The 9,888-nt window shown below is 40.2% G+C and overlaps 1 non-coding gene across 1 annotated transcript; it reads right to left on the bottom strand.

Annotated features, from left to right (window-relative positions):
- Window positions 1-9,815: 9,815 nt before the first annotated feature.
- Window positions 9,816-9,888, bottom strand: trnai-aau (transfer RNA isoleucine (anticodon AAU)). The gene has a single exon. It is a non-coding gene; the product is annotated as a tRNA-Ile (tRNA).

Genomic DNA, 9,888 nt, shown 5'->3' with positions numbered 1-9,888 from the left:
ACCAGGTCATTGCAGGGCTGACACAGACAACTGTTCACACTCACACCTACGGTCAATTTAGAGTCACCAGTTAACCTAACCTGCATGTCTTTGGGGGAAACCAGAGCACCCGGAGGAAACCCACATGGACAACATGCAAACTCTGCACAGAAAGGCCCTCGAATCCAGACCTTCTTGCTGTGAAGCGACAGTGCTAACCACTACACCACCGTACTGCCCCCACCATACCAGTGTTATAGTAATTACCAGTCATACACACCACCTAAGTGGTTAGCACTGTCGCCTCACAGCAAGAGGCTCCGGGTTCGAGCCCCGTGGCTAGTGAGGGCCTTTCTGTGCGGAGTTTGCATGTTCTCCCCGTGTCCGTGTGGGTTTCCTCCGGGTGCTCCGGTTTCCCCCACAGTCCAAAGACATGCAGGTTAGGTTAACTGGTGACTCTAAATTGACCGTAGGTGTGAATGTGAGTGTGAATGGTTGTCTGTGTCTATGTGTCAGCCCTGCGATGAGCTGGCCACTTGTCCAGGGTGTACCCCGCCTTTCGCCCGTAGTCAGCTGGGATAGGCTCCAGCTTGCCTGCGACCCTGTAGAACAGGATAAAGCGGCTACAGATAATGAGATGAGATGAGACACACCACCTAGTGGCCTGTGTAAGTAATTACCAGTCATACACACAGCCTAGTGGCCAGTGTTAGTAATTACCAGTCATACATACTGCCTATTGAGGTATTTCACCCACGTGACCAAGTCACGTGATGCAGCCATTTTGGACGGCACGCTTAAGTCCTTCAGTGCAAGGCAGTATGAGATGGTGGAGACCTTTGCACATTTTAACAAGAAAGTAAGCTGTGATTCATGTTAAATTGGATCTATCTTTTATCACAAACACTGTACCCAGCCTTGGTATGGAGCCAAGGTTGTCGACAGAAGTCAACAGTTTGATGAAGGATGACCCCAGCAGTTTGAAATGGTACAAGGTAGGCTATGTTCACAACACCATCTTGTTACTCGGGGGATCCGAGATCCCCTGAAACAGACATGAGATCCTTTGAAAACATTATTTGGGAAATGTTGGGGGGTCTCTAAAATATTGGCAAAATGATGTTTATTGACATAGCAATCGTGTGTAACGGGAAGCATTTGCATATCCGAAGTGTTGTGTTTACATGACAACGACTGCTGCTGCCAGGTTGGTTGTTGAGTAGCCTGACTTTTTTTTTTCTTGCGTGTGGTATCATTGTTGATGCGAGGTTGTTTTTTGAACATGCCAATGCGGACATGATTTCCCCTGATGAGTTATGACTTCAGACGCAATGCGTGTGTGGAGTCCGCGTGATATGTGCGTAAGATAGGCTTCTCATGTGTTTGGAGATCCGCACTCTTTTTTTTTCTTTTTCTCTTTCTTTCTTTTTACTTAATTTCCCTGTTTATTTCTGTGTCCCGTTTCTTTCTAGCTTCTGTTATTGCGTTTTATGTCTGATGTCTGCTACATGCAACCCTAGACAAATTAACACTGCCTTGTTTCACTGCTCAGATGGGTTAACAAACACTGACCCATTTACTTTTTGCTATATATTTTATCAAAATTGCGTTAACTGATAAACTAACCTGAAATGAAATGATCACTGCAAAGTCTGGAGTACTCTGTTGGCTCCCAATCCTGTCTTTTCACAGCTGTAATCCCTCTTGTCTGGGTCAGTAGTAAACCGGTAGTGATGTGTCGGTCGCGAACGATCCGGTTCAAAGAGCCGGCTCTTTGAAGTGAACGATGGGAGCCGGCTCTTCGGTGGGAGCCGAGTTGGGGAGCCGAATTATTTTTTTGTCCTTAGGTGCCTCAGAGAGAGAGACTTTCACAAAAAAAGTTGCTGTCTGATTGCCCCTTTGTGTTGTCTATTACCATTCAAAGGAAAAAAAGTAGCATGGTGTACGCCTACTTTTTTTGGTTGGGGGGGTTGATGTCATTCACAGCTGCGAAAATACAAAAATTGGTGTAATGCTTAAAGCTGTGGAGCGCAGGGGAGAGGAGTTTGTGAGGCACCTGAGGAGGGGAAAATCAGCTGTGTATTTTATATTGGCAATATAACACAGTTTTGCATTATGTTTGTGAGAAAATAATTTATTAATTGGTAAGTTTTATTTCTATAGCTAGAACATTGTTACACTGCTATACTTTATAAAGCTTTACAATGGCTACGAAAACTAAAAAATAAAATGGAAAACATCCTATTGATAAAATATAAATAATGTAATTAATTAACTAGTTAATTGCAGCAATTAAATCAAAAATAAAATCTTGGGAGCTGTTTGGGAGCCGAAAGAGCCGGCTCCTTATAGTAAGAAGAGCCAAAAGAGCCAGCTCCCAAAAAAGAGCCAAAATTCCCATCACTAGAAACTGGTAAAGGAGCGTCCTGCACGCTGTCCGTTGTGGCAGCCCACAGCACAACAAGCAAACACCATGGTTATTTATAGAGTGCTTACTGACAAAGTAATCTATTCTAGGTGTCTGTAACACGTTTTTTTTTTCAAGCCGGTTCTCCCTCTCTGTCTGCAGCGTTAGTATGTAGCTTGACATTCAAAATGGCGGACACCGGGGCGTCACGTGACCCTGTGACGTCAGGTGAAATACCTCAATAGTGGCCAGTGTTATAATAGTAATTGCCAGTCATACACACCGCCAAGTGGCCTGTTTGTCTGGAGGATAAAAATGGTATTATAACCCACTGCACATCTAGGGGTAAAAGCTGACAACCATGTTTTTTAGTTAAAATGGTTCCTAAGAGACAGAAATATGGTGGTTGGCATCTTTGGAAATGCCTCTGACTATCCCTTGGCAGCCATTTTGAAACTGACTATTGGACAATCTTGAATACCTAAATGTATGGACTCCTGGAGCAATCTACACCATAAAAGTTGTGGTTAAACCTAAGTTTTTTGTTCAATAGATGTTCTGGTATCTACCAACAAGGAGTTTATCTGGTGGCCATCTTGGAATTCAATATCTCATCTCATTATCTCTAGCCGCTTTATCCTTCTACAGGGTCGCAGGCAAGCTGGAGCCTATCCCAGCTGACTATGGGCAAAAGGCGGGGTACACCCTGGACAAGTCGCCAGGTCATCACAGGGCTGACACATAGACACAGACAACCATTCACACCTACAGTCAATTTAGAGTCACCAATTAACCTAACCTGCATGTCTTTGGACTGTGGGGGAAACCGGAGCACCCGGAGGAAACCCACGCGGACAACATGCAAACTCCACACAGAAAGGCCCTCGCCGGCCCCGGGGCTCGAACCCAGGACCTTCTTGCTGTGAGGCGACAGCGCTAACCACTACACCACCGTGCCGCCCCTGGAATTCAATATGGATACCAGAAATGTAATAAAAACATGTAATTTTACCTTCCAGGAAGATACAAACATGATCTTAGTGTCAAAAATTATATGTCTTTGATGGTTAGAAATAATGTGGTTATATTAAATAACATCCACACTTATCATTAATGAAGCATTTCCAATATAAAATAATGCTAAATTCCAAATTAAAAAAATATATATATCAGATTTGGGCCACCATTCACTTCAAGCAAACTGAAATTTAAAAAAAAAAAAAACCTACAAATAGAATGTTTTAAAATATTTCAAAAGTCATGGAAAAGCAGAAAAAATATAATAATTTAACAACTTTAAATAACCAAAATAACAAGTGTAAGCCATAGTTCATAACTGCCTACAGGTTGAAGCATTATGGGTATCAAAGAAATTTCACTCCATTACCTGCAATTGATATTGTTTTTTATGAGTGTGCACCATATGTTATGTTGTCCAATCAGAGATCTGCTTTTATTCACTTAAAAATATGATACTTCAAACATTTTGGTTTGTTTTTTCTTGGAATAACTGGAAAAAGCAGCCAATAAGGTCACTTGTTCCAGAGGCAGCAATCTAGAAGATCCTAGAAGGTGTGGCAGTGTACCTGAAAACAGAGAAAATCAGTGGCTTTATTCAACACGAAAGTAGTTTTCCTCTGCCAATTAAACATTGATGTGTTTTATAACATGATGCATATTATTTATAAAATGGGAGACAAGGTACAGATGTGATATTGTACAAGACAGTGTAAACTAGACAGATTGCCTGCTTGCCAGTTTTTAACATAGCCTGGATGAAGACACCTTGGAGCTGGAACAAAGACAAGAACACGTGAATTTGGTGAAGACATATATTTTATATAAAGTAGTAGGTCTCTATAGGAATGAAGCTAACGGATCCAAAGCTACATTAAATATGAGTTTTTGCACTCATTTCTAAGTCTCACATTTTTAAAAACTGTACATTGAGACACTACTATTTGTGTTGTGGATCCCTTGTCTTTTAGTCAGTCATGGAACCCTTATTCAACTCCAAGAAGAGAAAAAGAGGAGGGGATATTGACTTCCAGAAGTGCTTCATATGTCAACAAGAATGTGGAAGGAACAAGAATGACAAAACTTTACGCCAAGCAAGTGAATTGGGAATGATGAATTTAAAGACCAAACCTGAAGAATGCATAAGATACAAAGATGAGGAATGTTTTGAGTTTTTTTTAATATTTACAAAAGCACATGGATCTGGACCCCAATAGCATCAAGTGGCATAAAACATGCTATTCTCAATTCACAAATACAACAGAAATAACAAGACTGAAGAAGCAGTTTGAAGCAACAAGGTCAAAACCCATGGTGAATGTGACTGGTCCACCAACTGCATAAACAATTGTGACCCTGAGGATGAGTAGGGTATCTAGCTAAGAACATGCTCTTAGGTCAGTGATAATTAAGTGTTAGCTACATAAATCTGTATAAAATGTACATTACTGAAGCTGTTTAAAAGCATATATTAGTGTTATTAATCTTCAGCCCTGTTAATATTGAGGACATTGCTATGATGTTCTCAATAAACATTTCATACTTTGCAGAAATAAATGTTCTCGTATGTTCCTTAATTCTTAATTGGTGTCAATACTGTTGATGTCACCAGTAACTTTATTAGCTGTTGAAACGTGTGTTTAAACATCAAAATTCTTTATCTCTTTAAAAAACTTAATTCCATAATATCATTATTCAGAAGCCATATTGGAATACTAACATGGCTGACATTTAATGAAAATGTACAAACTGTATAATTTTGTCGTCTGTACAAGAAGGATTGTGCTTTGCACCATATTAATTGTTCTTCATTGCTCCCAAGATCTTATTTTGTTAAATATAACAGTCATCTATGGCGGTTTCCAAAATGGCTGCCAAAGCGGCATTTTCAAAGATGCCAACCACCCTATTTCTACTTGTTAGGACTCACTCTGATTAAAAAAAATTGGTTGGCAGCTTTTACCCCTAGATGTGCACAAAAGTGTTATGGAGCACCCTATTGAGAAATAACCGCCAGACTATGTGTTAGCGGAGCTCCAGCCCGCGTGAGGGGAGCCCCATAGGCATAGAGTGTGGATACATAAAGAAACCCATTGAATTGTTTTCTGATGGTTTCAGTACTGTGTGTGCCTGCCACCACAGGAAACCCAACAACTAGTGAAGTGAGTAGTGAAGTGTGAAGTAGAGTAGTAGTCGGGACAGTATAGTAGTGAGTAACTTGTCGCTGTTGTCGCCCGATGTCACTGTGTGTCACGTACTTGCGTACCTGCCATCACAGGCAAACCAATGATGGCAGGAAAATCTCCATGCACGATGCGCGCACGTCATGCCTGAATTTTTATTTTTAATTTTTAAAAAATAATTCTTGATATAAAACAAAAGAGGCTGGCTATGATGTAAGAAAATTCTACAACCCAGAAACAGCTGGGAGCTCCGCTTTTAGGCAGTGCCTCAATCAATATATTTGTATTACCAAGACCAGCAGCTGTTTTTTCTCTCACTTTAATGAAATACTCCAGAAAGTGTCTGTTATAAAATAAACAACCAAAAATATTTTGAATTGACTGAGATTACATTGCAGACTTTCAGTTTGAAATTGTGTGTATTTAGAGGAGGGTTTCTTTTTCCATCTGCCCAACCCCCTCCCTCTCTCACTACACATGCAACTCCTGAGATACCAGTGACCCCATCTTGCCACCATCACCTTCTGGCTTGATCCTTCAGAATAAATTCTATATAAAATTTATATCCAGAATTTATATATTTCTGTAAAGCTGATTTGTGATGATGTTCATTGTTAAAAGAATTCTACAGGTAAAATTTAATTTAATTGTATTTTATTATCATTAAATTGTATGAGCCAACATACAGAGAGAAGGTGAAGTGGGTCAGAGGATTACAGTAGAAGCAACAATCCATGGAGGAAAACAAAACAGATGATTTTTGACCCCAGTAGGACTCACAGTCCCACACTGATCAATCTGTGCTCTTCTGCTAGTGTAATCATGGAGACAGTCTTGGGGTGCACATGACAGAGGATCTTATCTGTGCCAGAAAATCCCAACAGTGTCTCACTTTTCTGCAGAGACAGGAAAGCAAACCTCACCCCTCCTAGCTTCAATACATTTAGGGGAACCATAGACAGCATCCTGCGCAGCTCTGTGAGTATCTTCTCTGAAAAATTGCATTCTGTGTCAAAGCACAAGCCCCTAGAACACATAATGAAAACCACTGGAACCATCATCAGAGTTTCTCTTACCTCAGTTGAGGATCTTTACCAGAAAATACAGTATGAATTTTAAAAAACTGCCCACTTTATGCATGTTCCCTCCCATCCTGCTAATAGAATATTTAATAATCTGCTCATCTACATGAGCTAGAAAGCTTTCCAGAAAGGTCCACAAAAAAGACTTTTTATTCCCAGCATCCATTTTTATCTGTGCAAAATGGGGCAAAGTGGTAGGGATGAGTGAAAGAAAATAGATAGATAGATAGATAGATAGATAGATAGATAGATAGATAGATAGATAGATAGATAGATAGAGTGGTGCTTGAAAGTTTGTGAACCCTTTAGAATTTTCTATATTTCTGCATAAATATGACCTAAAACATCATCGGATTTTCACACAAGTCCTAAAAGTAGAGAAAGAGAACCCAGTTAAACAAATGAGACAGAAATATTATACTTGCTCATTTATTTATTGAAGAAAATGATCCAATATTACATATCTGTGAGTGGCAAAAGTATGTGAACCTTTGCTTTCAGTATCTGGTGTGACCCCCTTGTGCAGCGATAACTGCAACTAAATGTTTGCGGTAACTGTTGATCAGTCCTGCACACCGGCTTGGAGGAATTTTAGCCCATTCCTCCATACAGAACAGCTTCAACTCTGGGATGTTGGTGGGTTTCCTCACATGAACTACTCACTTCAGGTCCTTCCACAACATTTTGATTGGATTAAAGTCAGAACTTTGACTTGGCCATTCCAAAACATTAACTTTATTCTTCTTTAACCATTCTTTGGTAGAATGACTTGTGTGCTTAGGGCCGTTGTCTTGCTGCATGGCCCACCTTCTCTTGAGATTCAGTTCATGGACAGATGTCCTGACATTTTCCTTTAGAATTCGCTGGTATAATTCAGAATTCATTGTTCCATCAATGATGGCAAGCCATCCTGGCCCAGATGCAGCAAAACAGGCCCAAACCATGATACTACCACCACCATGTTTCACAGATGGGATAAGGTTCTTATGCTGGAATGCAGTGTTTTCCTTTCTCCAAACATAACGCTTCTCATTGAAACCAAAAAGTTCTATTTTGGTCTCATCCGTCCACAAAACATTTGTCCAATAGCCTTCTGGCTTGTCCACATGATCTTTAGCAGACTGTAGACAAGCAGCAATGTTCTTTTTGGAGAGCAGTGGCTTTCTCCTTGCAACCCTGCCATGCACACCATTGTTGTTCAGTGTTTTCCTGATGGTGGACTCATGAACATTAACATTAGCCAATGTGAGAGAGGCCTTCAGTTGCTTAGAAGTTACCCTGGGGTCCTTTGTGACCTCGCCGACTATTACACACCTTGCTCTTGGAGTGATCTTTGTTGGTCGCCCACTCCTGGGGAGGGTAACAATGGTCTTGAGTTTCCTCCATTTGTACACAGTCTGTCTGTCTTTGGATTGGTGGAGTCCAAACTCTTTAGAGATGGTTTTGTAATGTTTTCCAGCCTGATGAGCATCAGCAACACTTTTTCTGAGGTCCTCAGAAATCTCCTTTGTTCGTGCCATGATACACTTCCACAAATGTGTTGTGAAGATCAGACTTTGATAGATCCTTGTTCTTTAAATAAAACAGGGTGCCCACTCACACCTGATTGTCATCCCATTGATTGAAAACACCTGACTCTAATTTCACCTTCAAATTAACTGCTAATCCTAGAGGTTCACATACTTTTGCCACTCACAGATATGTTTTAGGCCCATTAAAACAACATGTTCACATATGTTTTAGGTCATATTTATGCAGAAATATAGAAAATTCTAAAGGGTTCACAAACTTTCAAGCACCACTGTAGATAACCTTGGTGTGTTAAAATCTTTCTCCTTTCTACACAAGATGGCATAGTCAGTTATCTTACTGTGGGCCAAGTACTAGGATCCTGCACACACACCCCAGAGATATAGACTTCTGTCATTATATAAATAACACTTTACACAATTATATAGGCTCGATCTGTTCTTCAGTCAAACATACATAGTACATTTATATTCACCGATCAGCCATAACATTAACACCACTGGCAGGTGAAGTGAATTACATTGATTATCTCGTTACAATGGCACCTGTCAAGAAGTGGGAAATATTAGGCAACAAGTGAACAGTCAGTTCTCGAAGCATTATTGCCAACTTAGTGACTTTTTTAAATTCAAAAAAAGTGACTAGCGACAAATCTTGTGAGTTTTTGGACAAATCTTAGCTACTTTCGAAAGACGATCTCTTTGTCTCCAGAGGATTAAAAGGTTTATTCACTACAGGGCAGATGAGGCCTAATCGTCCCTGACTGAAAACGAAACATCCTTCTTGTGGTTGGTTTCCCAGGCAGACAGAGGCTGTGCACTGTGTGAGAGAAAAAATAAGGAAAACACCTTGTCTCTTCAAACTTTCTCTCTGAGTAATCATTTTATATGGAAATATAGTAACTACCACTGCACAGTTGTTTTCTTTAAAATTATGTGCATGCTGATTTTGTCAGATGACACTGAGGTTATAAAATAGGAATTTTCTCAGTGCAGAGCAGCAGCGTGAAAATGGCTTGGATGTGACTGCTGGTGAACATGTTTTAATGGGCCACATTTTAGTCAGTATTTCATACTTGTTCCATTGCCTGATAACAGAAACAGAAAAAAATGTAAATGAGAACAGCTTTATTGGGAATTAGGCTGTATTAAAATCATGTCCGTCGGCAGCTATGAGGTCACTGAGGTCTGGACCTCAGTATTTTTTTTTTTTTTTTAGAACTAAAAAATAATAATTTAAAAAAAAAGTTTAAACATAAAGACAACTGGATAAAAAGCAAACTTCTCTGATAAGATAACTGCATGCTGTCCAAACATGTCTTCTCGCCAGCCATCATCACGTGGTCCCCCTTGAAGTCTTTTTTTGTTGATGTTATCAACTGTACATTGATGGAGACTTGAATGCAAAGTGTTTGGCAGAAAATGCACACCAAAGATACCTTCAGATCTTCAGTAAGCTCACTGATCTTCAAGATGTTCAAATGGAGCCACTCTCACCAGCAGAAAGTGGTCTTTAGGTGATGCGACATCCTGAGCACTTGTTCACCTTCTGGTGTTAGTGTACTCAATATCCCCTCTTTTGGCTGGATCATCTTTCTACATTCAAAATGCCCATTACAGGCCCCAATGAGGATTGAACTCATAACCTCTGGTTTATTAGACCAGCACACTTACCACTGAGCTATGGAGCC

Source organism: Neoarius graeffei, chromosome 4, assembly GCF_027579695.1.
Source record: "Neoarius graeffei isolate fNeoGra1 chromosome 4, fNeoGra1.pri, whole genome shotgun sequence".
Taxonomy (NCBI): Eukaryota; Metazoa; Chordata; class Actinopteri; order Siluriformes; family Ariidae; genus Neoarius; species Neoarius graeffei.
Note: the sequence above shows the minus strand (reverse complement) of the source record. Positions and strands in the feature narration are given on the sequence as shown.